The following is a 27,840-nucleotide window of genomic DNA, read 5'->3' as shown; positions in this document are numbered from 1 at the left end:
TTCACCACATTGCTCAGGCTGGTCCGAAACTCCTGACCTCAAGTGATCTGCCCATCTCGGCCTCTCAAAGTGCTGGGATTACAGGCATGGGCCACCATGCCTGGCCAAAAAACATAAGTTTTAATAAGAAAATTGAGCAAGTCCCTAGAATACGCAAAAGGACTAAATTAAGGAGCAGCAGCAGGTAGGTGATAGACTTATGGGTAGGAGAAAGGCTGAAGAGATGGGAGGACAGGTGACTTTGACATGCAGAGGTAGGAAAGGGAAAGAGCTCACAGCGGATGGTTTCAACTAATTCAGAAAATAAAGAGGTGTGGTTATCTTTTGAGAATGAGAGAGAGACTGAAATTTCAGGAGAAACAAAAGTGGGAAGCTTTTCTATCACTGTTCTGAGAAATATAGCTGATGGGTAAAAAGTGGTATTTAAGCTGCTGTTAGAATATAAAATGTGCTTCTACATACACTGATGACATATAAATATATTGGTATTTTCTTCTGCAATATTGCCTCCAGGACTAAATGAAGAACTACTTACTTTTCTACTGCCCTAATTTAATACAGCTAGTAATACTTAACTTCATATGTAAGTGATTTGTGAATCCAGAGAGGATAATGTACTTAAAAGTATTTTAAAAGCTAAAGTATAAAGCAGTATTATTCCAGGTGAAGACTTTTGAAATTCGGGTTCCTCCAGTGGGTATCAGTTCTTCTAGGTATATGATGCTTGGGAATATATAATACTAGTCATTTGAAACTAACTCCTGATTACTAGCTTTAGTGGGTTTGCTAAAAAGGTATGCACATTTTAACTAATGGGTCTAGCGTACTGTAAATCCTGAAAGTTTACCGCAGTATGCGTTTAGTTCTGCAATCTTTCCAAGTTAGATAATGTCCCACTGGACAGAAAGAGTATCTTAATAGAGTCATGTTCTATGATATTTTGAAAAGTTGTATTTTAATCTCCTCTAGGACTTTAAGGGGAGGGATATATAATTTCATGAATGTACTTGTGAGATACAACCCCTACTCTCCCATCCCATATCACCACATCTGAATGAATATGCACATATACAATACACCCAATGCTATGGGATCACTTGCACAAAAGAATCTTTTAGTATGGTAGGAAAGATAAAATATACTCAATTTAATTACGTTGCAATGTAGAAATGTGCTGTAAGCCATTAAAAGGTATTACAAAAAGTGACTATAAGGGTTCAGTAAAAACAAAGGAAGTAAAAAGAAAAGGAAGATTAATGATTACGTGCTAATGATATGCCAGTTATAATTCTAAATTTAATCCTCAAAACACCCTCTTTTTATCACAGATGTATAAACTGAGACTCAGCATAGTTAGGTTATATGTCCAAGCTTTTTCACCAGAGCCTTGGAGTGGCATAAGAAATCTGAACAACTATCTGGCTGACTCTGAAGCTCATTCTCTTTCTACAAGGGGTAGTCAGGAAAATTATATAACTGAAGGGACTTTTATACAGTAAAAGACACAAATAAAGAGGTGTTCATGGTATAAAGAGAACAAAACAAATTCTGAGTTATTAACAGCATTGCTAGTTATGCCAACTAGAGCAACATAAATAATTCCAAGCAAATTCTTTTTCTTTTTCTTTTATGAAGATAAATAAGACATACAAGCTTATATTCTAAAGGAATTTTACTCCCCTTAAAAAAGTGTCTCTGAAGTTATTAAGCACTAGATTTAGGATGTTCACTAGAGAAAAAAGGCCAATATTAAAGATGAAAAATTTTTAATAACAATCTTCTTCTGCCATACCAAATACAAAACGTTATCATCTATAAATAAAGCATTAAACAATATGTACTATTTTCTGATGAAGTTAAAAGTAGAGTTGCCAGATAAAATAGAAGATTCCCAGTTAAATTTGAATTTTATTTCTATTTTTACTTGCTAAACCTGACAACTCTAGTTAGAAAAAGTAAGCATTTCAGAATATGTAGCCAAGGTAACAAGATTGTTTACACCAAGTTACTCACTTAAACATAAATATACTATTCATTTCATGAGTGGAAATGTTTTTTTAGTCCTCATAAGAGTAATAAAGCCATCTTATCTGTATTCAACAGGTTAGCTAGGAGAGTGACTTGAGGGCTTAGGCTGCTTTTCTGTGAGAAGGAATGCTCACGAGGTTATTAATGAATAGCAAAAGGATGAGGTGGACCACTCCAAAGGAAGAGTGAGTGCACATGTTTTTGCAAAAAGACAGTCAAAGAAAAGCAGAGGAAAAGTTTCAGAGTTCACATTCTAGCTTTCTGCAACTGGAGGCATAGATGAGAAAAAAAGCAAAACTTCAGTTCTCTATTCACCTTCCTTTCAGAAATGATGAGGATCAGTAGCCAGAAACCCCAAGGCAAAGATTATGACCCTGCATGGTACCAAGGCAAGGAAATGCTACCGCAGATCTACAGGAAAGAGGCTTGAGGCAGATAGTCTCTGCATATGTCACCGAGGCTGGATCCAGGGGAAGAAAGGGATGGTGAGGGCAAAACCATTTGAGAAGAGAGAGGCCTTGGTTAGTGCAGATGCAAACACAGTGAGCTCAGAACCTCTAAAAGAGAGACCCTAAAGCTAAAATTAGAATATTCTTAGAAACAAAATGACAGAGATGCCGAGGAAGCATCAGAAAATTCAAGTTCTAATCCCAGCACTATTCTGAGTTTCTGTATGATCTCATCCCTATCATTGATGACCTCTGAATAAATTCCTTCTTCCCAGTTTACAATTTACAAATTTTACAGGGTAATGTAAATTGTGAAATACAAAGCTCATTGAACATAAGAAATGTTAGCCATAAAGAACCAATTGCTGATGAAATATTGTAATAATTTAAAAATACTATTAAATAAATGAAAGAAGAAATGCCTTTATATTTAGAGCATATAATTTATTTTTATTTATATAAATATAAAATTTTTGAAATTAATGTTTGTAAGGTAAAGTATGAAGCATATATATGCCTGTGTAATATTTTGAAGCCTATTCACAAAGATCATTTTACACATCTCGGGCAAACTAACCTTAGGGAGAAATCTGTTTTCTATTCTAGCCATTAACAAATTTAGGTTAGATTATCTTTAGCATATTATGTGGTAAATTAGAGTTATTAACATTATAATGTGATACAAGTGTTCTTTTCAATAAAATAAGATACAAACTAATGGTGAAAATAATCATTCCTTAATATTTTTGTAACTACATCCATGTAATTTTTATGGTGTCCTTTGGACTTAAGCCCTAAAAATCTTGTCAAGTGTCCTGAGTTTTAAAATTTTAACTCTATCAAAGAGGTTAAAATATATTTCTGATTTCAAAATTATTTCCTATATTGAATTATCTACAATATGATTTGTAGAAAATACGTACATAAATAAAAATGTACAAATATCCACTTAGAAAATGGTTGCCTGTTGGTAGCTATCAGCAGATTAAGAGCCAGTAGCTGGAAGACCAAGGAAGGCTTCTTGCTTGTAGGAAATGACTTGCTAGGGAACACAGCTCTTAAAGGTGAATATCCCACCGCTGTTTTGTTTTCACTTACTTCCATTACCACAGTGAAACTCAGGCTGGCAGAATAAACAAGTTTCTCCCTCATTCATTTTTTTTTTTTTTTTTTAACAAGCTTCTGTCAGTGGCCCACTTGTTGAAGACACATATAAAATCCCAAACCAGGAAGCAAACCTCTTCATTTTGCATTAGCACAAGAAGCATTTCTATTGAAGAACCTAACTCACCTAACCTAAGAAATCTTATTTCTTAGGAGAATACATTCAATTTCCCTTAACACCTACTATTGTAAACTCTCTAAGGGCTAGAAATGTTTCTAAATCATCTTTTATAACCCCAAGAATGCACAGCATAGTACCTGGCACCTAGTCATTTGAAAGACATTTAACTGAAAAGTATGTTTCTTTAGATATTTTTAAACTTGTAAAACGCATGCGTATTTTAGCTGGTTCCAGATATCTGAGATGCAAATTGTACACTAAGTAAAGAAAGTAGCATTGCTTCCAGGAACCATGACACTGCCTTGCACACGGTAGCTCCTTTATAGACCTTTACACTAATGACTCTAGAGGACCAACTAGTGATCTAAAATAACACTGAAATTAGTGTAAGATTTCTTTTCCTTTATCAAGTTAAATTAAAATATTTTTACCCATGACTTTACCACAATATATTCTTTATCTCTTTCATTATTTTTTTAAGTGAAGATCCAAAAAATTACTATTGGTTGTCAGAAAAGCATTATCTCACTGTCTCCCGTTAGAATCCTTCAATTATTTTAGGCAGATTGTTTTAAGTATAAAAAGAAATCATTCTCTAAACTGCACCCCCACCATTTTTTTTTTTTTTTTTTGAGACAGTGTCTTGCTGTTTTGCCCAGGCTGGAGTACAGTGGTAGACTCAGAGCCCACTGTAACCTAGAACTCCTGGGCTCATGCAAGCCTCCTGCTTCAGGCTCTTGAATAGCTAGGACTAGAGGCATGCTACCATACCCAGTTGTTTCGTTTGTTTGTTTTTGGTAGAGTTGGGGTCTCACTCTAATCTCCCTTTTAAGCATGGGTCTAGAAAAAGGATCTACACATAATGGGTATTTTGTTATTCAGTTTACGAATTTATTTACATAAAAATCCAAGTAGTGTTCATGCTTTCTCAGATTCAATTATCCATGAAATTAGAATTCTATTAAAATCTTTTAAATCTTTACTAATATCCATGTACATCTATCTTTAGTACTCTATGTAAAATAGTCACTTATTTAGGCAAACACCATACAGTTCTTTTGCAATAAAAATAGAAACAAATTTCAAATTCACCAAAGCACACCATTATTTCCAGTTTTTAGAAAGCTCAATTTTCTTTAATATAATCCTCTTCTGATAGATATTTAGACTTTTCCCATTTTTGTAATTTTAAATAATATTGCAGTGAACTTCCTTATAAGACAGCCTTGTAATTATCTCCCAAAAGTTTAATTGTTGGGTCAAATAATAGTCAGATATTAGATTTTGATATACATTATCATAATGCCTTTTCAGAATGATTACAGTCATTTGCAATCCCACCTCACTGTATGGGAATGCCCATTCCGCCATACTCCACAGTATACATTATCATTCTTTTTTAGTATTTTCTAAACTAACAGGCAAAAATATTTTACCTTGCTTTGCCTCCTTTATTAGAAATTGATGTTTTAAAAAACATATCTAATATCTATCTATCTACCCACCTACCTACCTATGTTTGTATTTTCACTTAGAATTAGTGAATTGAATGGGCCATTGTACCAGATATTTCACTCATTCATTTAACTAACATTTATTTTCTAACTTCTTTAAGTCTATCAAATTAATATTTATTAATGTTACTTTTTGTTAGATACTAGAGATAAAAATGTAGACAAACAGGCAATGTTCCCTCCTCTGAGTTTGCAAAAAATTACCTGATAGTGTTGCTTTTAAGTCTTTTTGTTTTTTCATTATGTTACATACTATATGACATACATCACTAAACTACATTCGTCATGCTCTATCTTTAAAACTAGTTATTCAAAATATGGTAGATCAAAATACTGTGAGGAAGAACACTTCATTAAAAAATATGAAAATTCTAAGGGGATGGGAGGGATTCCATGTGGATAGTTATTTAAAAGGATGACTATATTTTTAAGCATGAAAAATAATGTCATTGTTTCACAGAAGCAATTTTTATGTAAGGTAAGAGACAAAACTACTAAAAATCAAATTACCCATATGATTGATAAGGACCTAGGTAACTTATCCTGTGATAAAGAGTATGCTGAAGTTTCTTCCAAAAAGTGACTTCACTTTTTTAATACATAAAGCTACTGCCCAAAGGAATATCTATTTAATGTAAGCTGTTTCATTATACATATTTTTTAAAACTGGATTTCAGTTTAATACTTCTCTTCTTTAAATTAATCATTTTGGTTTGTTATCAGAAAGGAAGCATGTGAAAGAATGCTTATAAAAAGACGGATAAAATTGGAAATTAAAACCTTATTTCTGAGAGTGACACTGGGAAAAAAAATACTTTGTAATCTTGGAGAAATCCCAAATGGCCACTGCTCGAAATGACCCTTTTCTCCCATTGTCTCGGAAGACATTAAACCTATTCCATAGAAGGGAGATTTTGTTGCCCCCATCAAAGGCTTCTTATGATTGCAGAATGACCTATTTAAGAACTGCATAGTTTCTCATGGAGGACATATTTTGGCACTCTCTTGTAATTATCTTCATTTACATAACTGGCACCTAACAGACTACTCACCAGAGTGGAACAATAAGCTGTACTTACTCTGATCATCTTTATGTTGAAGTTAAGCCATTACACTGAATCCTAAGACATGCTATTGTGAAGTCCTCTGGGATTTCTACTGCTATCACTTGTCGGTTGTTATAGGAGGATGCTTACTGCCAGAATACTCTGGCAGAAACTCAATTTTGGAGTCCAATACTAATGCATTACAAAGTCTGCAACAGCTGGTACACTGGTATACAGAAATGAGGCATTCTGAAATTTGAGGACAAATCCAAAATACACATTCAGGACCTTCCTGTGATTCCACAGCCATGGAAATAGCTATTTTTATAAGAGGGATCTTGTCAAAATCTTACCCTGCCAACACCAAATTAGACACTCATGATTTGAGCCTCTATGGTATTGCTACCTCCCTATCTTCTTTAATTAAAAATTATTTTAAAGATCTTAGCTATGCAATGTTTAATGTGTCTTGGAAACATGAGACAAGAAATGTATGTAGGGGATAAGATAAAGAACACCTTCAGCACATCTATCTACAGGGCAGTAACATTCTGTGAAATAAAAAGTTGTTGTGAAGATGAGTTAGATAACAGGCACTAGGGGAGAATGGTGGAGTAGAATAGACACATAGTACAAAGTAAGAATATTGACAGTGATGAAAACTGACAAATAACAGTATGATATTTTTAATTTCTTTCATTTCTATGTCTACTTACTTGAGGAATGATAGCAAATAACTAACAAAGTGATTAATTCAAGCAAAATTTTACATTCTTAAAATTCTAGGGCCAGGCATGGTGGCTCATGCCCATAATCCCAGCACTTTGGAAGGCCGAGGCGGGAACATCACTTGAGATCAGGAGTCCAAGACCAGCTTGGCCAACATGGTGAAAGCCTGTCTCTACTAAAAATACAAAAAAAATTAGCTGGGCATGGTGGCCCATGCCTGTAGTCCCAGCTACTCAGGAGACTGAGGCAGGAGAATCGCTTGAACCTGGGAGGTAGAGGTTAAAGTGAGCCAAGATCGTGCCACTGCACTCCAGCCTGGGCAACAGAGACTCCATCTCAAAAAAAAAAAAAAAAATTTCTATAGAATCGTTGGGTCAAAGGGCTGTTACTGTTATAGGCAATTCTTAGACTATTACCTTTATTACACTGTGGTATCTGTATAATATTTCACTGTCAAACATTGTTTCTGGTAAGTTAGTCAATCAATTTCCAATTGGGGAAAAAACATAAAAGCATTTTCCTACACAAGGAAAATAAGATCACTTAAATTTCATAAACTTCATTGAATATTATTAAAACACATTTTACTTACAAATACTGTGTGGTGTTTTGATCCTTTGCTTAAAAGTATATTTTGAAATATATTACTTTAATTTGTTTTGTATTTTATATATACATTGGTATAAAAAGGGGTGGACAAAACATGTACAGACTTACAATAGAAGTCCTTTCCATGGGTTACCTGGGATGTTTACAAAATCAATTTAAAATGATATTTGTTTATAATAGTCACCAAAAAATACTTAGCAATAAATATAACCAAGGAGGTGGAAGATCTGCACACAGAAAACGATAAAACATTGATGAAAGAAATTGAAGAAGACACCAACAAATGGACAGATATCCCATGTTCATGGATTGGAGAATTAATATTGTTAAAATGTCTATACTGCTGCAAGTGATCCACAGATTCAATACAATTGCTATCAAATTTCAAATGATATTTTTCACAGAAATAGAAAAAAAAATCTTAAAATTTGTATGAAATCACAAAAGACCCCAATAGCCAAAACAATCTTGAGCAAAAAAGACCAAGCTGGAGGCATCACAACTGTCTGCTTTTCAAAATCTACTATGAAGCTATAGCAATGAAAACAGCATGGTACTGGCATAAAAACAGACACAAAGATCATTGAAACAGAAAAGAGGGCCCAGAATTAAATCCATGCATTTACAGTCAGTTGATTTCCTACAAAAATGTTAAGAACACATAAAAGGGAAAAGGCAATGTCTTCATAAATGGTACAGGGAAACTGGATATATCCACTAGATATCTTCTGGATATGCAGAATGAAATTGAACCCTCATCTCACACCATAAACAACTGTAAATGTAGATATAAAACTGTACTAGAAGAAAATACAAGGGGAAAGCTCCATGACATTGATGTAGGCAAGAATTATTTGGATATAAGCCCCAAAACACAGGCAATAAAAGTAGAAAGAGACAGACGGGATTGCATCAAACTAAAAAGCTTCTGCCCAGTAAAGGAAACACGCAATGAAGAGACAACCTATGGAATGGGAGAATATATTTGCAAATCACACATCTAATAAGTTAAATATTCAACATATATGAGAACTTCAAACAACTCAATAATAAGAAAACAAGTAGTTTGATTAAAAAATGGGAAAGAACCTGAATAGACATTTTACAAAAGAAGATATACACATGACCAACAGGTATATAAAAAATGCTCGACATCACTCATCATCAGATCAATACAAAATAAAACCACAATGAGGTATCATCTCACATCTGTTAGAATGGCTATTATTAAAAAAAAAGAATGGCTACTATTAAAAGACAAAGGTCAGGCACAGTGGCTCACACCTGTAATCCCAGCACTTTTGGAGGCTGAGGCAGGTGGATCATGAGGTCAGGAAATCGAGACCATTCTGGGCAACACGGTGAAACCCCATCTCTACTAAAAACACAAAAATTAACTGGCCATGGTGGCATGTGCCTGTAGTCCCAACTACTCAGGAGGCAGAGGCAAGAGAATCGCTTGAACCCGGGAGGCAGAGGTTGCAGTGAGCAGAGATTGTGCCACTGCACTCCAGCCGTGGCAACAGTGTGAGACTCTGTCTTAAAAAAAACAAAAAACAAAAAACAAAAAACAAAGAACAAAAAAATTACCAAGTATTGGTTAGGATATGAAACCTTTGTACGCTCTTGGTGGGAATATAAATTGGCACAGCTATTATGGAAAACAGTGTGGAAGTTTCTCAAAAAATTAAAAATAGAACTATCATATGATGCAGCAATCCCACTACTAGGTATATATTCAAATGGAATGAAATTAGTACGTCAAAGAAATACATGAGCTCCTATTGCAGCATTATTTACAATAGCTAAGATATGGAATCAAACTATTCAGCTCTAAAAAAAGAAGAAAATTGTGTCATTTGTGACAACATGGATGAAGCTAGAGGACATTATGTTAAGTAAAATAAACCAGGAATAGAAAGACAAATATTCCATGATGTTACTTGTATGTGAAATCTAAAAAAGTTGAACTAATAGAAATAGAGCAATATGGTGGTTACCAGAGGCTAGGGGGATAAGGGATTGGGGAGATGTTGGTCAAAGGACATAAAATTTCAGTTAGACAGGAGGAATAAATTTAAGATATCTGTTGTACATCATAGTGATGATAGTTAATGACAAAGTATAGTATAATAGACAATAGCTAAGGAAGTAGATTTTTAATATATTCTTATCATAACAAAATTATAAGTATGTGAGGTAAAATATATATTAATTCACTTAATTTAGTCATTCTGCAATGCATACCTATATGAAAACAGCATGTATATATACAATATAACTTTGTATACATACAACATAGTATTGTATATATTTATGATGTGTATATAAGATACAATGTTAAGATCAATTTTAAAAATGTTAGTGATATATAGATATACACATATGTACAATGTTAACTTATCAATTTAAAAAATGTTAGTGATAAAATTTGTACTGGGGTATGGCCACAATGTCATAAATATTTTCACACATTTGAAATACATCTTAGCAGTTTGGACCCTATTTTGCTTTAAAATAGGCAACAGTTTGCCATTTCCTATATGCCTTTTGTTTGTGATATATAAAAAAGCATAATTTAACACTAAATATAAAGAACACTTAAATGAGAAAATTATACTATGCAAGATTCTAAAAATTAGGACTTTTTAGCTGAAATTTACCTTTAAGAACAAATAGTTTACTCTGCAGATTTATGTTTAAATAGGACTTCAGAAAGAATATGAAAAATACTGAAAACAAACCAATTGCTAGGGCTCTTCTACATAAAACTTTTTATGAAAATATCAAATTATGCTAAATTTTCATTTCAGTTCACTAAGGACATCTACTACAATGGTTCTTTACCAAGAGCATCATCAGAATCCCACAGAAGGCTATGTTATAAAGACAGAATCTTAGGCTCAACTCCTTAAGATTCTGATTTAATTAGATTTGAGGTGGGGTCTAAGAATATCTATTTTTTTAAAAAGCTTTCCAAATGATTCTAATTATAAACCAAAAGTGACAACTACTTCTTTACTAGGTAAATTTTGATACCCTTACTAATTATAGTCATATTTATTACTAGTTATTAATAATAATGATAACCCAATGCATTACACAAAGCATGGAAAGTAAGAAGATGTCCCCTGACCATTTGTCAGTTCTGTTTCCACTATATTGTATTCATTACTGAAACTACAATGGCAGAATACAACATTTTACAGCTAAAAAAGCACTCTGGAGAATATTTCATTAAATCCCCTCACACTGTATTATGAAAGTAGTCCTGGAGAGGTTAATTTACCAAGGTAATAGTGTTTTGTTGTTGTTGTTGTTGTTTGTTTTGTTTTAGGATGGAGTCTTGCTCTGTCACCAGGCTGGAGTGCAGTGGTGAGCGATCTCAGCTCACTGCAGCCTCTGCCTCCCGGGTTCAAGTGATTCTCCTGCCTCAGCCTCCTGACTAGCTGGGACTACAGGTGCGTGCCACCACTCCCAGCTAATTTTTGTATTTTCAGTAGAAACGGGGTTTCACCATGTTGGCCAGGATAGTATTGATCTCTTGACCTCATGATCTGCCTGCCTCCGCCTCCCAAAGTGCTGGGATTACAGGTGTGAGTCACCACACCCAGCCTAGTTTTTAAAATAGAATTAATGTGACCCCAAGAATCCCAATATTTTCTTTCATTTTCCTCACTATACTACTAATTTTTAAAGTGTATGCATAAAAACAAAATTATGACTTAAAAAATTGAGATTATCCTGTTCTCCATTCAGTTCCCAAAAGATGACATCCCTTCTTAAAGACAATATTCCTTATTCACTCTGTCCTCCCTACAGAACCCCATCAGAAATCACTGAGCAAACCTTTGGCCTGCTCCTCTCATTCATGCTGTGAGAAACTGCTCCATGTGCTTCCATGAGAACTGTTACATGGAGCCACTTCCATCCCACTCTGTTCTAGGCCTCAGAGATCTGGACTTAGACACAAAGGATCCAGACATTACTCTGTTAGTATTACTTAAGTCATGTTATGGTTATAAATAAGCTTTTGAGAATTGGCATGGGATCATACACAACATTGTTTCTATGATAACACAAATTTCTGAACAATAGGCATATAAATGATTGTATGCAATAATGCCTATTAAGAAGTGAGGGACTGCCTGTTAGTGAATCTTAATGAAAATATTTGTAAACATGCTTCTCTCTTATCAAAAGCTCTGCCTTTCTGTTCACTTTGAGAAGGTCTTGCAATAACATAAATTGGAAAAGGCTGTTGCAAGACACTAGAACATGACTTTTCACAAATATAAAGTCAGTAACTAATTATATTAACAAAAAAGAATGTCCAAATTATACCAAAACAAAATCAAACCTTTAAGTTATAATAATATAATCATTTCCAGCTGATAAATGAATAATAATGATATATAGTATGATTATTTAAACTGCAATTTATTCTATTCATTTACTTGGTGTTTTAAAAGATTTTTTGGATAGAAACTAGTATTTTAAGCCATATTACTGAAAATTAATTACAACAATAATTATAAAACATTAAAACATGGACAAAGTCAATGACTACGCAGAATACAATTTTAGCAATTAAACATAACCTCAAATTTATAGAAAAGAATATGTTGGCTTTCAAGAGAAAAATAATGAAAGCAAAAGTTGGTTGGAAATACCGCAATATCCTTCACAACATCAAGGATAATGAATATCCTTCATTAAAGTTATCACTGAATTATAAATTTAAAGTACCATTAATAAGAACAAATTTGTATTTTGTAGTATAACTGTCTAGCCATCACCTCCTCCCTGAAATTTAACTTATCCTCTACCCCAAAACATGTCCTAAGGCAAGTTGTCTGATGAATTCTCCTCTAAAAATCTGGCTAGTCTTTGGCTCTCCAACGAAATTATTCCTTCCCCCAATGCTCACACTCACTGATGCAAAAGCTTTCCTTTGCAAGAGTCTTTCTTTGATTCCTTTCTTTTTTCATTGCAGCAGCACACAACCAGTTTGTGTCAAGACATATTGAGAAATGTCAGTAGGTACTTTTTTTTTTTAATTATTATACTTTAAATTCTGGGATACATGTACAGAACGTGCAGGCTTGTTACATAGGTATACATGTGCCATGGTGGTTTGGTACACTCATCGACCAGTCATCTACATTAGGTATTTCTTCTAATGCTTTCCCTCCCCTAGCCCCCTACCCCGACAGGCCCTGGTGTGTGATGTTCCCCTCCCTGTGTCCATGTGTTCTCATTGTTCAACTCCCGCTTATGAGTGAGAACATGCAGTGTTTGATTTTCTGTTCTTGTGTTAGTTTGCTGAGAATGATGGTTTCCAGCTTCATCCATGTCCCTGCAAAGAACATGAATGCATCCTTTTTCATGGCTGCATAGTATTCCATGGTGTGTATGTGCCACACTTTGTTTATTCAGTCTATCATTGATGGGCATTTGGGTTGGTTCCAAGTCTTTGCTATTGTGAACAGTGCTGCAATAAACATACGGGTGCATGTGTCTTTATAGTAGAATGTTTATAATCCTTTGGGTATATATCTAGTAATGGGATTGCTGGGTCAGATGGTATTTCTGTTTCTAGATCTTTGGGGAATCGCCACACTGTCTTCCACAATAATTCACCTAATTTATACTCCCACCAACAGTGTAAAAGCATTCCTATTTCTCCACATCCTCTCCAGCATCTGTTGTTTCCTGACTTTTTAATGATCGCCATTCTAAGTGGTATGAAATGGTATCTCATTGTGGTAAAAGACATACTTTTCAAAGTGCCCTTTATTCTATCTTTATATCCATTTGGTTCAAAAGATTACCACATTTGTCTATGGGAAATCTTAAGGAAAAGTTTGAAATTATAAAATCAACCTTGTAAGTTACAAATAAGCAAAATGAGCCCTTTCACAGAAGCAACAGTTAAGTATGAATTACATCTCCACTCTTGTTTTCTTCTTCTTATCCTATTTTTATTTGCCATCCTTTTCCAACCCATTTCCTCTGCTTTTTTCTACCATGCCTTAAACACCAAATAAATGCCATGGCCATAAAGAGATAATTGAATGGAATAAATACTGGCCTTCAAAAATTTAACTATGAAGAGAGAATAGCGTATCAGTCATGGAAAATGAAAACCTTTTGTCTGTACCAGCAATCAGGACAGCTCAATTACACTGAGATGAAAATTTTGATTCACCTCATTCAGGAGGTCTCTTCTGTACACTTACTTTAAATGTGAAAGTTCAAAATAGGATATAGCAACATGAATCTCACTTCTAATAAGCCATGAAAGTAGTTTGGACAAAAATGCATTGTGAGCTTCTCTTCCTCTGCTCATCATTTAATGTCAGTCTTTTCCCAGTTCTCATCTACCTTTCCTTTTTCTTAACACTGTGTACACTGGCTGCTACTTCTCAGCTTTCTGACCATGTTTTCTGCCTCTCCTGATCTCAAAGTGTTTGTGAGCACCTTTTTTTCTCTCTCTTTTTCCCTTTTCTTCTCTTCCCTTTCCCTCTCAACTCTTCATTAATTCACTAGGTGGTCTTACTCAGACTCATGATCTTGAATATCATCTATATGCTGACAACTCATAGATTTTTATCTACAGTTCCCATGTCTCCCATGAACTCCCTGAATTTGTCCATTTGCCTTGATCATGCCATTTGTTTCTCAAATAAAATTATGAAATTTAATAATTTATCAACTGAACTCCTTATTAACAAGCCCCCCCACCAAAGAAAACAAAACAAAACAAACAAGTACCCTTCTGCTCTTTTTCAATTCACTAATTTGGACTAACCACAATGTTGCGATCATCCTTGATTCCTCTTTATCTCCGACATACTCACATCAACCTATCAAAAATTAACAAAACCTTTGAAATGCACCTAGAATTTATAAAACTTTATACCACTTCCACTGCATCCAGCCTAGTTCAAGCTCCTATCATTTCTTCCCTGGACTTTCATAATACCTTTCTATTTTTTTCCATTTTCAGCTTTCCATTCCCTTCAAAATATTTTGCACAGAGCAGCCAAAATAAACCTCTTAAAACTTATTGCACTCCAGCCTGGGCAACAAGAGTGAAACTCTGTCTCAAAAAAACAAAACAACAAACAAACAAACAAACAAAAAAACCCTTAAACCACATCATGTTGAGTTCCTTTTCTAAGGCCTCCAAGGACTTCCTGTCTTGTTTAGAATACAATCCGTACATAAACTGTCCAGTTGCTACCCTGAAGACTCTGACTTTCATACTATTATGCCCTTTGCTCACTCTGCTCCAGACACACTGGTATCCTTGCTAAACCTCAAACAGAGAAAGCACACTTCCATCTTAACACCATTGCACATACTGTTCCCTCTATCTAGAATCTCTCAAATACACAAAGCTTGCTCCTTTACTTCTTTAAGATCTCTTTAATAATGATCCTCATAATAGAAGCCTAAAAACTTTTAGAGATATGCTTGATTTGTCCCGGCCACCCCTCCATCCAAACCTTCCCCATGTCTTGTCAATACTGCTTCCTTAGTATGTGCTATATTCATTACTCTACATTACTGTAACTACTGCCTCAATCTCAGGTCTTATCTCTTGTTGGCTTATCAGAGTAACGTACTAAGTGAATACCCAATTTTAATTCTTAAAGTTTAGCCCAGATCAATCCTTTTTACTGCTGTTATTCTAGCCTTATAAAATTCAAACTTGATTATATCATTCTCTGCTAAAAATCTCTTTAATGGCTCACCTTTCTAAAACAATTAATAGGTCAAAAGTGAGGATGGGGTCTTACAGCTCCACCCTTTAGGTTTCCTGCTCCTTTTCTCCTTAATTGGTATCCCTAAGGAGATTTCTTGGGTTCTGTATAGGCATCCTGTGCTCCAGCTGGGCCAAAGCACTAAGACCACATGCTTTTGTAGGACTAGATCATAAGCTCTAAGAAGGTAAAGATCATTTCAGTTTTATTCATTCATGTGTCCCCAGTTATTGACTCACTCTACCTCACAACTAGCTGCTAACAAACAATTGCTAAATGAATGAATGACTCTACACTTTTGGACTGGATGATCCCTCTGCCAGGGAAAGCTTTTTTCCTTCCCACTCTTCCTCTCCTTTTGTATATTTCTCAAACCTACTCATCTTTCAGGAATAAGCTTGAGTTTCACTTTCACTGTAGTCTCCTGACTTTTTTCCAAGCAGAAAAAAGTTGTGCTTGTTATTTCATAGCCAATCCACTATCTATCACATTTAAATTAATACTTTAATTATTTAATAAAATATGTTTTTAAAAAAGTATGCATGCTTTCAGGGTGAGAAATATGTCCTATTTATTCATTTTTGCATTTCTATCACCTAGGACAGTTTCTGACATATAGCAAGCACTTAATGTCTTTTTGGATGAATGCTAAATGTTATCATTTGTTCTTAGGTGAAATGAACTTATATCTATCTCTGTGGCAGAGTCTTCTAGGGGAATACTCAATACATATTGCCTCCTTCTTCCTTACTAACAAACATGACTTTATTAGAGAAGATAATGTGTACTGGTAAAAACTAATTTCTCTCTCCCTCAAAGTTAGGGATATCTATGGAACATAGTTTTAATAGATGACACATCAGCAAAAGTCTACAGGGGAGTTTGCTTTCCTGATGCAGGCATTCTTTAGCCCTGTGGCCTTCCCCTTATTTCTGCATGTATTGGGACATAATCCCCACTATCTTGTGACTATAAAGGACAAGCCAATATTATTACCAAAACTTCAGCTGTGACATCCTTCAGTCATTGAGTCAATGCCAGCAAGCAATGACTTCTAGACTTTTCAACTTTTTGTGAAAAATTAATTTCCTAATTTATTTCTCAGTTTTTAACATCTCATTATCCTTGAGATGAGGAATGTATTTACAGATCCAAGATCCAGTACAATTTCAACTTTTGGTCAAATAAAATAAGTATCATCACTCTATGTACAACAATGGTGAAATTGCATCCTGGAAAACACATCATCACAATTATGAATAAATAAGTAGTTGTCATTGTAACATTATTTAGAATTGCTTCACTTCTACTTGCTAAGATGGCTGTAAGGAAATTAATGGAGAATTTTAGACTCCTGACAAGAAAGAAATCAGGTAGGATAGATAGATTTTCCATTTTGTCTAATTAGATACACGCCTTCTTAGTTATTGATACAAAAGTTTGTTTTTTGTTTATTTGGGGGTAGGGGTAAGAATCTAATTTCACAAGAATGTATTACTTCCAGGAAACCAACTGATAGTGTTTCTCTGGGTTTTAAACATCAACAGTATTTATTTTTAGAGATGAGTGGCTATTAAAGATTGTTAAATATAGCATTAGGAAACATTTTATATTTTATCATTAACAGCTCTTTTTACTTTTAAAGGCCTGATATGAAAAATAATTCAATATTCTACAAAGATACTTACTCCTACAACAAGCAGACATACATTAGCCCACAATAAATATAGCTTATAGCTTATATATCTCCTCAAAGCTTTTCTTACATTCAATGTTCCATCATCCATTGAGGAAGCCCTAGTGAGTGCCAACCACTGAGCACTTAATCAATGAAATCAGGCCAGTTCTGGAGCCTTGAGAACTTTGAATTTGTACAATATTTGAAACAATATTATATACATTTAAATTACATTGCAATAAATGTGAAATATTTGGTATAACCTTTGATGCTGACATTTAAACATCTTCAAGAAATCTGACTCCATGCAATTATAAAAATAAAAAATGGGAAAACATACTTTGATTATATGTATATATGTATATATATCTCTCTCAAGGGAAAATAAATATCAAATAACTATTCAAAGAGGTGACATGAAAGTGATTAATAAAATTTGATAATCCATGATTAAATTTTCCTGTATTAACATTTTGGTAGTACTAATATAAGATTTCTGTCTTAGTTTCAATGAAAGTATACTTATATAATTGATACAAGAGTACCATGATTAAGACCTCAGTTTTATGAAAAAATATGAAGACATTTTGGAGTTGCAAGAATTACACTAACATAAAGACAAAATAGAAATAAGACAAACAAACAAAAAAGGCAGAAAACTTAGGTCAGAATCGCATAATCTTGCCAAAGTTCATATAGCAATGTATAAGTAACTGATCTTGATTAGTTGGTAAATTGCTCAATGTCATTGTTCATGTCTCCTTAGTATGAATAAACAATAATCATTACTGTTTTCTTGTCAATATATTTGTTCATTCACTAAGCAAGTATTTATTGAGCATCTTCCAAGTGCTACATACTTTTGTAAGTACTGATCTGACTGGTATTAGCTTTTTTTTGTTGTTTTTTAATGTGGGAGTGGAAGTAGAAAAGATAAAAAGGTTGGTCATTTTAAGGTGTTTCAAAGAGCTAAAAATGGCAAACAGTATATATAAAGACATGTTCAAGAAACAGTACACTACAAAAAAGTAAGTAGAATGAGATTGCTGGAGTTTGGAACCAGCACGGAAATATACAGCAGGTCTACTACTATGTTCCCAACTACCCTCCCCTTATACATAAAATACATGACTTATATATAACAGCATTTTTATCAATTAAAGAGAGGTGTAACTGTAGACTCCTTCTGAACACGCAAAAAACCTATAGATCACATAATAGAATATCTACCTGCCATCTATGACATGGTTTTAAAAATGGTAGAAATGAAGACCCCTCAAAAGAAGTTGTAACAGGTTGGTAAGGGCTTTCTAGTTTTGTTCTGAAATCAATTAGACAGCACAAAAACTTTTGTGTTGATTTTTTTTTTTTGGAGAGTGATTATCCTAACTTTACCTATTATTTAATCTCTAAATACTGCTAAAATAATTTATAACATTGATAGATAAATATGCATATAAAATTAAACCTCTCTGCATTAAAATAATTAAAAGGAATGAGTGCAAATAATCACAGAAAATAATGAAAATCCTGACATTTTAAAGGTAATTCAGTTTCATTAATTTCAAGTACATATAGCAACTTGAACACTTAAGCTAAGTGTTGCCAAGTAGAAATCCTGCTGACCTGTCTTAATTAACAGAAAAGAATAATTTGTAATTAGCACATTATTTATATGAGAATGAGTGCTCCTACATTAGTTCAAGTGTTTGAAAACAATTTGATTCCTTAAATCCTTCCCCCTATAATCTTGATTTAATGAGTAACTCGTTTAATTAATCTGAGATTTATCATATAAATTAGTGAGGTTTTATTCCAAAAAAAGAAAGACAACAAAGGAAAATGGAGAAATGAGAAGTCAGAACTATGTTTGAGGATATGCATATACGAAAATCTAAATGCATGATTTGAATTGATAAGTAACCAACTAATAGTTAAAACAAATCAGTAACTTTTTAATTAAAAGCAGTCAAACTAATTGTGTCTGGAGACTTAGTAGTTCAGGTTGTTCTAGTGAAAAAAACACTAAAGTCAAGGCTGAGTGAGATCCTGAGCATTTTTAAAATCTAATACCAATGCTTTTAACTGAGTCATTTAATCTCTATGTGATAGGGAAAAGAAAGGGTCACAAAGAGGTCATGATTATGTCCACATGATTCCAAACATCTGGATGAAACCTGAAAAATCTATCCACATATTTTATACAGAAAACATCTGTCTATGTGCATAATTTGCTTAGTTTTCATCCAGATGCTTATCATGTTGACATGACATTCTCTGCATGACTCTTTTTCTCTTTTGGGTGAATACTGATACAGCTTCTTCTCAAATATTTTAATAGGTAAACCATAAATCTAAAAGATGAAATGTATTATAAACACTTTATATAACTTTAGTAAATTTTACTTAAAATGAGTAAAATATACTGGAACTATTTATAATGTCGACATCAAGGAACAGAAATAACATCAGCTAAATGTGGTACATCAGTAAAATTATGGAATTGTACTTACTATACAAATGTTGCTGGGAGTATAATCTGCATAAGTATAGGTGAAAGGCAGACACTATCATCGTGGCTCAACATTCTCTTGAGAAATTTAAGTGAAAGAAATGTATAAATGTTCATTGTAAGTAGGGCAAATGGAGAGAAAAAAGTAATAAACGATTCTGAATAACTGCTTAAAATTATCAATATCAATATAACATTTAATGTAGAGTACAGACTGTAAGATTTTGACAAGTAAATGAGAAAAACATAGAAATTGAATTGATTTTTATAGATTATAGTAAAAATTAACTCTCTTGCTTTTAAATTAACCTGTGTGAAAAATTATCAAAACATATATTTGCAAAAACTGTGCAATTGCTTTCAAAATATTTTTCCAATATTTTATTTTTATGTACTACCTGGCCATCATATTTGGCATTTGAACTTCCATAAGTTGTATTAAGTCTACGTTTTTCTTAATGCTTTTTAGAAATATATGGTCTTTTCTTTAATGAACATTATTATTCATCTACAAATCAATAAAATCAAAATTTATTTATATTAAATTTTTATATAATTTTAACTATATTAAAATTAGGCTACTAAACAGAGAAGCAGCAATATTTTATTAAGGAACCAATGGGGACAAAAAAAGCATAGGCTATTTATTAATAAAGTCAACCAGAAGAATAAAATAATGTGAAAGTTGATGCCGAGGTCCAGATTGGGGGAAAAAGTAAACAACTTTCAACAGCAGGTAAAAGGTGGATTAATTTAGCTTATTTTAACTTAAAAGACAAAATTCCAACAAAATAAATTATATTAAATAATAATATTAAATAATAATTCCAACAAAATAAATTATATTAAAACAAGAATGAAATATAAAATTAGATATAATAAATGGATCCTTGATGTTGATAGAGAATGATATCCAAAAATAGGCTATTTTTAATACTTTCATATCAAGATATATTAGAGAATAGATGCCCATTACCCTAAAATCAGGATCATTGATCTTGGCTTTGCCATTAGTGTGGTTTAGCCATCGTCATCCTTAGCACTGGTCTACTCTAATGTCTGAGTTTCCACAAATGTTCAGATGGTAATACAATAAAAAAATTTTAAAAATCTGTATGATAAATATATATTCCTAAGTTAACTTATTTTCAAAAATTAAATGAAGGTGCTATTTTGTCAGGCCAAATTTGCTGTCACTTGAACCAAAAAAATGATTGAAAAATGTATAAAAAATAGCAGACTGACTCAGGATATATTTTGCTTGAGGAGAAAGGGGATCCAATAAACTTCACAGAAAGAATAAACTAAAACAAAAAGAAGCACAATGGTTTTTCTGTGTGCTACTTTCGGCTGTGCCATGCCTGAGCAGAGGAAAAGAGTTTCACTCCTGTTGTTTATTGATTTTCTAGATTAAGAATCCCAGTGAGAGAATTGTAACAGACAACCATAAAATTATTTTTGGTGTGCTTATTTGCCTTTCCCTTGCATCTATTTGGCCTGTGCCTGTAGACAATTATGCGTTCTAGCCTAGACTCAGGTGCTAATAATGAAGGACAAATAGAATCATATGTGTAAACTTCCCCTTCTGATGAAAATTTATATTAACTTTCTGCCACTGTAAACAGAACTGCATAGCTCAGCGTCCCTGATGAATTGGTGATGAATTCAGTCATTTATATCCCAGGAATCTGTGCATTTATGGGAAAAGATGAAAACCGTCTGTATTGTGTAACCTTGCACTTTTTGAGTAAGAAAAAGAAAACACCAGCCTGTTTAGTTCATCACTTAAAGTGTGTAAATTTCAACTCAAATACCAGATTTCTGCATGACTCTGTCAGTCTCCACTTTGGGGATCTGTGCCAATATAAACAAGCCAAACAGTGAAGAGTGCCATGTTATCGCTACAACTGTGAACTTATACACTTTCAGCCTTCCATAAAAATTGTTATGAATATCTTTACAATACAACAGAATCTTTGTTATATACTGAAGCTGGACAGTTTGACAGTTTGGCAGCTCTGTTGGAGAACAAAGTAATTTGGGATAGATAAGAACATGGCTAGTGTTTTTTCTGAAACTAAAAACATTCCATCTTACTTTTAAAACTATACTTCCAAAACACTGTCAGTTTCTTTTTTAACTAAACTTAGCTAGGTTAATGAATGCAAATATATGGAATATTAATAAAAGAACAAAATTTCCTTTTTAATATAAGGCTTAACATTAGCACAGATACGCCTTAAGTATGCTGAATGACCAAAAAAATGTACAATATTTACATGCAGAGGTTTATTTTAAGTGCTTTTGGTTTTGTCTTAATATAAACATTTAGGTAAATGCAGTTTTAAACCCCACACTTTAGAAATATACCGATGGCCTGAAAAATGAAACAGAAAACAAAATATAAGCCTCAATTCACAGATTATTTCTAGACACAATTAGATATGTTGGAGATTTAAGTTAAAATAAGAAAAGGCTACCAAAGCTTGTTTCCAGTTTATTAATATTAAACATTTATCTACATGTAGATTTCTTTCATTTTCCTAAGACTGTTATATAAATGTGTATTATAAAATTAAAGTATTTTCTCAAATTTTTCCATATCCTTACAAGATTTTAAGTTAAAAGATCAATTTAAAAATAATTATGAATTTCACTGTTTTAATCACATGAGAAAAGCAGAGATTGTGTATTACTAAAATATTGGAAAATATAGTTAAGATAAAGTATATTTTATTTTTACTTTAACACTTAAATGTAACTGGATATATTCTTTCTATTTGAAAAGAAAATGTCTTTCAAGTCCATGTTTCACAGCTTCAAGGTTGCACACCTTTTCATGATACACTTTATCTCAAAGTTGTCTGTGGCTGTTCCTATCACTCTGTGTGCATGACCTTTTAGTAAGCTGAAGAAGATACAGTTATCTTCTTTTCTGACATGCAACATCTATCAATCAACATGTTTTCGTGTAATTTATTCAAGGCAAATAGCAGCTCCTAAGGCTAGTGAACCACAGCACTATCCCAGTGATTTTGATTAAGAAATGATGTGCACAGCTTAGGTGAGAAATGAAAACCGCACTGGAGTATTGATAAAGATGTATCAAAAACAATAAAATTGAACCAAAGTAAAAAATGAATAGTTGGAAAAATGAATATATAGGCTTGGCATAACTGACCTTAATAACCTTGCTTAAAATCTATTCTAATAAATTGGAGGATGTTTAAATTTATGAACTTCTAATGATACCAATTTAGTTTACCTTTAGTCTCTGAGGCAAGCATCTGTAGTTCTGTTGGGTTAATTCACATTTTTCTCATTGAATCAAGAATGTAAATTAAGACAAAATGATTCTTTTTCAATTTCATGCTGAAGTAGCTCAAGTTAGTGGATGTAATTTCTCCTAACAAGAAAAATTTATCACTGTAAAGCTCACTCAGTCACCTCCTGTAGTGAGTTGTGATATGCATTTATAGAATAGAATGGATAAAAAGACTGATAAATGTGACAAACGAACAAGCCCTACTTCAAGAACAGATAGGCACAATTAAATTAGTTTCAACAATTCCCCATCTTTATTCTGGCTTAAAACATCTCCACATTAATTGCACTATTACACATCATAATTACTTTTTATGTGAAAAAATGCTTGTTTGTTTGTCTTTCTCTATGGTAGCAAAACCTCTACTACAAGGAGTAAAGAGGCTTATGTTCCAGCCCTCATTCTACCACTAAAGAGCTGTATTACTTTGGGCAAGTAGTCTTAGACGCCTCAACTTATTCATCTAATCCCTCAAATCTCTGTATCCCTAAGGTTCTTTGAATCTGAATGCTTAATGCTGTGGATAATGATATTTCTTAAAAGAAAAACCTACTTTTTCTCTGTAGATTTTAAATGTAGATCACATATAAAATATAAATGAAGAATACATAATCTAAAAGGAATGGGTTGTATATATTAATATATGTATACATAATATTTTTAAAGTAAATATACAATTTTAAATAGCAGTAAAGACTTCAAGCCCCATGAAACAATGGAATAAGTACTTAGACATCTAGGTTAGGTGACATAAATTCTCACCTTGGTTCTGCCATTAACTAGCCTCACTGACCACGAGAAAATCCTTGAGCCACTATAAGTTTCAGTTTCTCATTTTGACAAGAGTATCTTTATTGACATTACATTCTTTTTTTTTTTTTTTTGAAATGGAGTCTTGCTCTGTCACCCAGACTGGAGGGCAGTTGCGTGATCTCGGCTCATTGCAAGCTCCGCCTCCCAGGTTCACGCCATTCTCCTGCCTCAGCCTCCCGAGTAGCTGGGACTACAGGCGCCCGCCACCACACCCGGCTAATTTTTTGTATTTTTAGTGGAGACGGGGTTTCACCGTGTTAGCCAGGATGGTCTCGATCTCCTGACCTCGTGAACCACCCGCCTCGGCCTCCCAAAGTGTTGGGATTACAGGCGTGAGCCACCGTGCCCGGCCGACATTACATTTTTGATTTCATTTTATTAACCCAAAACTATATTAATCCTTTTGAATTCTATTTCTTGGCAAAATTTGGTATAGTTCAGCATCTTCTACAGGCACATAAGTTTTAATGTTATTTGTTAATTAATTAAGCAATTCTTCAACTTGTCGTTAAAAACAAACTTAAAATGACCATTACATCGCACAAGTAAGAAGGTAAGTTAAATGTGTTTTTATTTAAAAAGTAAAAAACTAAGAGAAAAAAGTTTTAGAATCAGAACAGTTACATCAAGTGTTATATATTTGCTGGAGGTGAGCCACAAATTTAATGCTAAGCTTTCAAACAGCTCGTATGAAGAGAAAATCATAATTAAATTACAAGGTTCATTGTGTAAAATGAAAGGAAGTAAGTTGCTCACAAACAGAACTATTCCTAACAGTGAAATCTGAGTTATATTTTTACCCCAATGGGATCTTAGGTAGCAAACACTGGAAAAGATACTAAACGACATCTCTAAAACATTCTTAAATAAAGTAGCCAATTAAGTATTTTTAAAACTATAATGCTCCTAAATTTAGGCTACTGATATTAAGCAATTTTATATAGATCCATTATAATGGTGGTAGAGTTATGAGGGTATCAGCAATAACCCTGTACTTAATTAATCAAAGTTAGATTTTAGAGGATTTAATGAAGTGTGTATCCTGCATGCAATCCTCCATAATCACTCTGGGACAAGCTTTTGATAGGTATTGAGCAAAAGTGAGCTGGATCTCATGATTCCTCATAAGTTGCAGTAGTTCATTTCTTCTAGGCCAGTGGTTCTCAAACTTGAGCATGCATCAGAATTACCTGCAGGGTAATTGCTGAGCTCCAACCCCAGGGTTTCTGATTCAGTAGGTCTAGGGAGTGGCCTGAGAATGTGCATTTCTAACAAGTTCCCGGTGATGCTGCTGCTGCTGGTCCAGGACTCACACTTTTGAGAATCGCTCTTCTAGGTCATCAGTTAAGTATAGATCCAAAGACTTTAACAAATAACCTGGGTGTAAGAGACAACATCCTCCTGAGGAAAGAAAGATGCCCAACAAGGACAGTGAAAATGAAACAAAGCCAACCACCCAACATGAAATCATCCTGACATATGCCCCCAAGAAAAATTATTTGCAAAGTATGTCTATAAAATTAAATAAGCTGCTGCTGAATAACTTATAATTTCTAACCAGTTAAAAATGTGGATTATTAACTAAAATGTTTCTTTTGGTATAAGAATATTTTTCTGTTATTAATTAGATAGTTACCTATTAAGATAACTTATAGTTTGTGATAATATTATGCCATCCTCATATAAACAGACTGTTAATATTCTGTTCCCAGTTACTAAATGTTGCTTCAGTGTTGCTCCTCAATCTGACCTTATATGGCTCTTTAAAGTTAATAGTTTCCTATTTTCCAGTGTTTGTATTGCACTTAACCAGGCTGTATTGTATTTACTTTTTCCATATATATTTTGCTTAGATGACTACCTTCCTAAACAAGGAAGGACTGCATTTTCCTTTGCAATTCCTCTGCCTAGAATAGGTAGTCAACAAATATTTATTAAAATGATCTGAACAAGAGGTGCAAATGTTTTTAAGTATATTAAGTAAGTCCAAACCATTGTGGAGTTCATCTAAGGATAGAAACTAAACACAGTAAATGAAATGTTTACACTTCCTGATGGTTTATTTTTAAATTTATAAACATAAGTTATATTTGCAGCCTTTTCCTCCCATTATTAAAAACAAAGCTAAGTGAAACCAAATTTAAGAAAGAAAACCTCTATATTAACTAAGCAACAGATTCTGAGAGGTGGTAATTAAGATTTATAATCATTTTATAAGTCAAAACCATTTCAGTATCATAGATAATAGTGGATGTTTCAGAGAATAAAATACAGGACTTGGAGACAAACAGATAAAAATTCAAGTCAACCTGTAGTCATTCAATTTCTGTAGGCTTTTATTGTACAGTGCTGAGCTTTTTAATCTGAATCTCATCATCTATAAGTGGAGATAATATTGTCCTCATCTTATTCCAAAGGATCATTCTTAGGATAATATGAAATGATGAACATAAATGTCATTTGAACACTATATAATTGTTCTCTTACCTTTAGAAGAAAATATACTTTAAAGCATGTGGTTTTCAGTAAAATATATTAATACCTCTTGGTCACTATTAAACTATCTAAATGCAACTTTTATTTATTTATTTATTTATTTATTTATTTATTTATTTATTTATTTTTTAGATGGAGTCTTGCTTTTTCACCCAGGCTGGAGTGCAGTGGCACGGTCTCAGCTCACTGCAACCTCTGCCTCCTGGGTTCAAGTGATTCTCCTGCCTCAGCCTCCATAGTAGCTGGGATTACAGATGCGCACCACCACGCCTGGCTAATTTTTGTAGTTTTAGTAGAGACGGGTTTTCGCCATGTTGGCCAGTAGGGTCTCAAACTCCCGACCTCAGGTGATCCTGGTGCCTCGGCCTCTCAAAGTGCTCGGATTACAAGCATGAGCCAGCATGCCTCGCCCAAATGCAACTTTTAAAAGTGACCTTTATGTATTTTCTTAAATATATGTATTTGACCCCAAAATTTTAAAAATAACTTTCTCCAGTCTTAGAATAAAATGTAAACACAATAGGAAAGATGAAAGCTGTTATTGGGCACACAAATTAATTTAGCAAAATTTAAACTGCTACTGTGCTACTAGCAACATTATTTTACTATGAGTGTGTAAGTAGTCTAGATTACATCACTGTCAATACATAATTATTTTCTACAGTTTGAAATTTACCTATCAACTTTGAACTCATAGTCTGAGTAAGCCATTGACTTTCTTTGATCCATTGAATTCTGCTAGATTCCAAGGTATTTAAATAAGTATTACTACCTATATACAATTTTTCACCACTTCCAATACATATGAACATATGTAACTTGAGTGTGGTTAGTACAGCAAATTAACAAATATTTAGTAAGTCCACTGAGCTGGACTGGATATTATTGGACAGTAAATAAATATGAAACAGTACAAAACCTTCAAGAAATTAAAAATTTAGGTAAATACTACATATATACCCGAACAGTGTGAAATAGCAATTTAATATATAAATAACAGTACAAGGAGAGAAATGGTTATAAGATCATTCAATAATATATTTCTTTTAGCATTAGTAACTTTAGGTCTTAAGATGAACCTTCTATATATTTGCTGAAGTTGTGGGTAGGAACTAGTTCAATGTACTTACATCTTAAAACTCAATTCTACACTTCTGAATTAACTAGTAATTTATGATTATTATCCTTTGTTCATCAGTTTCTGAAAGTTTTCCAAACATTAATTGCTCTCTCTGCCTTTTTGCTAGTTTTATCAGTAAATATGTTACCTTCTGTTGATTAAGAAGAAATGCCAGAGTACTCAATGAACATATAATGCATTGATTGGCATATTCTAGTTTCTACTTTGAGTATTTCATCCTTACAAGTCTAATTTAATTAGATTTTAATTTTTTGTGAATAATTTCTTAAAAGTTGGAAGATATCAATTGAAGCATGTACAATTAATATTTTTCCCCATAGCAGAATGAACCATAGTATTATGTTAGTAGTAAATTCTGCCACATTTATAGTTCTTTATGATAAACAGAAGTTAATGTTTATCCTTTCATAAGCATAAATATTATCGTTTTTTAAACAGTAGCT

General features: G+C 33.3%; 1 protein-coding gene across 22 annotated transcripts in view; it reads right to left on the bottom strand.

Moving 5' to 3' along the window:
- FOXP2 (forkhead box P2) overlaps window positions 1-27,840 on the bottom strand; it is a 607,270-nt gene that overhangs the window by 169,207 nt on the left and 410,223 nt on the right. For 2 of the 22 annotated variants that reach the window (XM_054559709.2, XM_054559708.2), the window contains exon 2: window positions 24,951-25,161. The exons of the other annotated variants lie outside the window; for them this stretch is intronic. The gene's annotated coding sequence lies outside the window, so the exon portion shown is untranslated. The remainder of the gene's footprint in view (window positions 1-24,950; window positions 25,162-27,840) is intronic. 22 annotated transcript variants of the gene reach the window in all.

Source organism: Pongo abelii, chromosome 6 (assembly GCF_028885655.2).
Source record: "Pongo abelii isolate AG06213 chromosome 6, NHGRI_mPonAbe1-v2.0_pri, whole genome shotgun sequence".
In the NCBI taxonomy this organism is placed as follows: Eukaryota; Metazoa; Chordata; class Mammalia; order Primates; family Hominidae; genus Pongo; species Pongo abelii.
The sequence above is the reverse complement of the archived record's forward strand: the minus strand, read 5'-3'. Positions and strand labels throughout refer to the sequence as shown.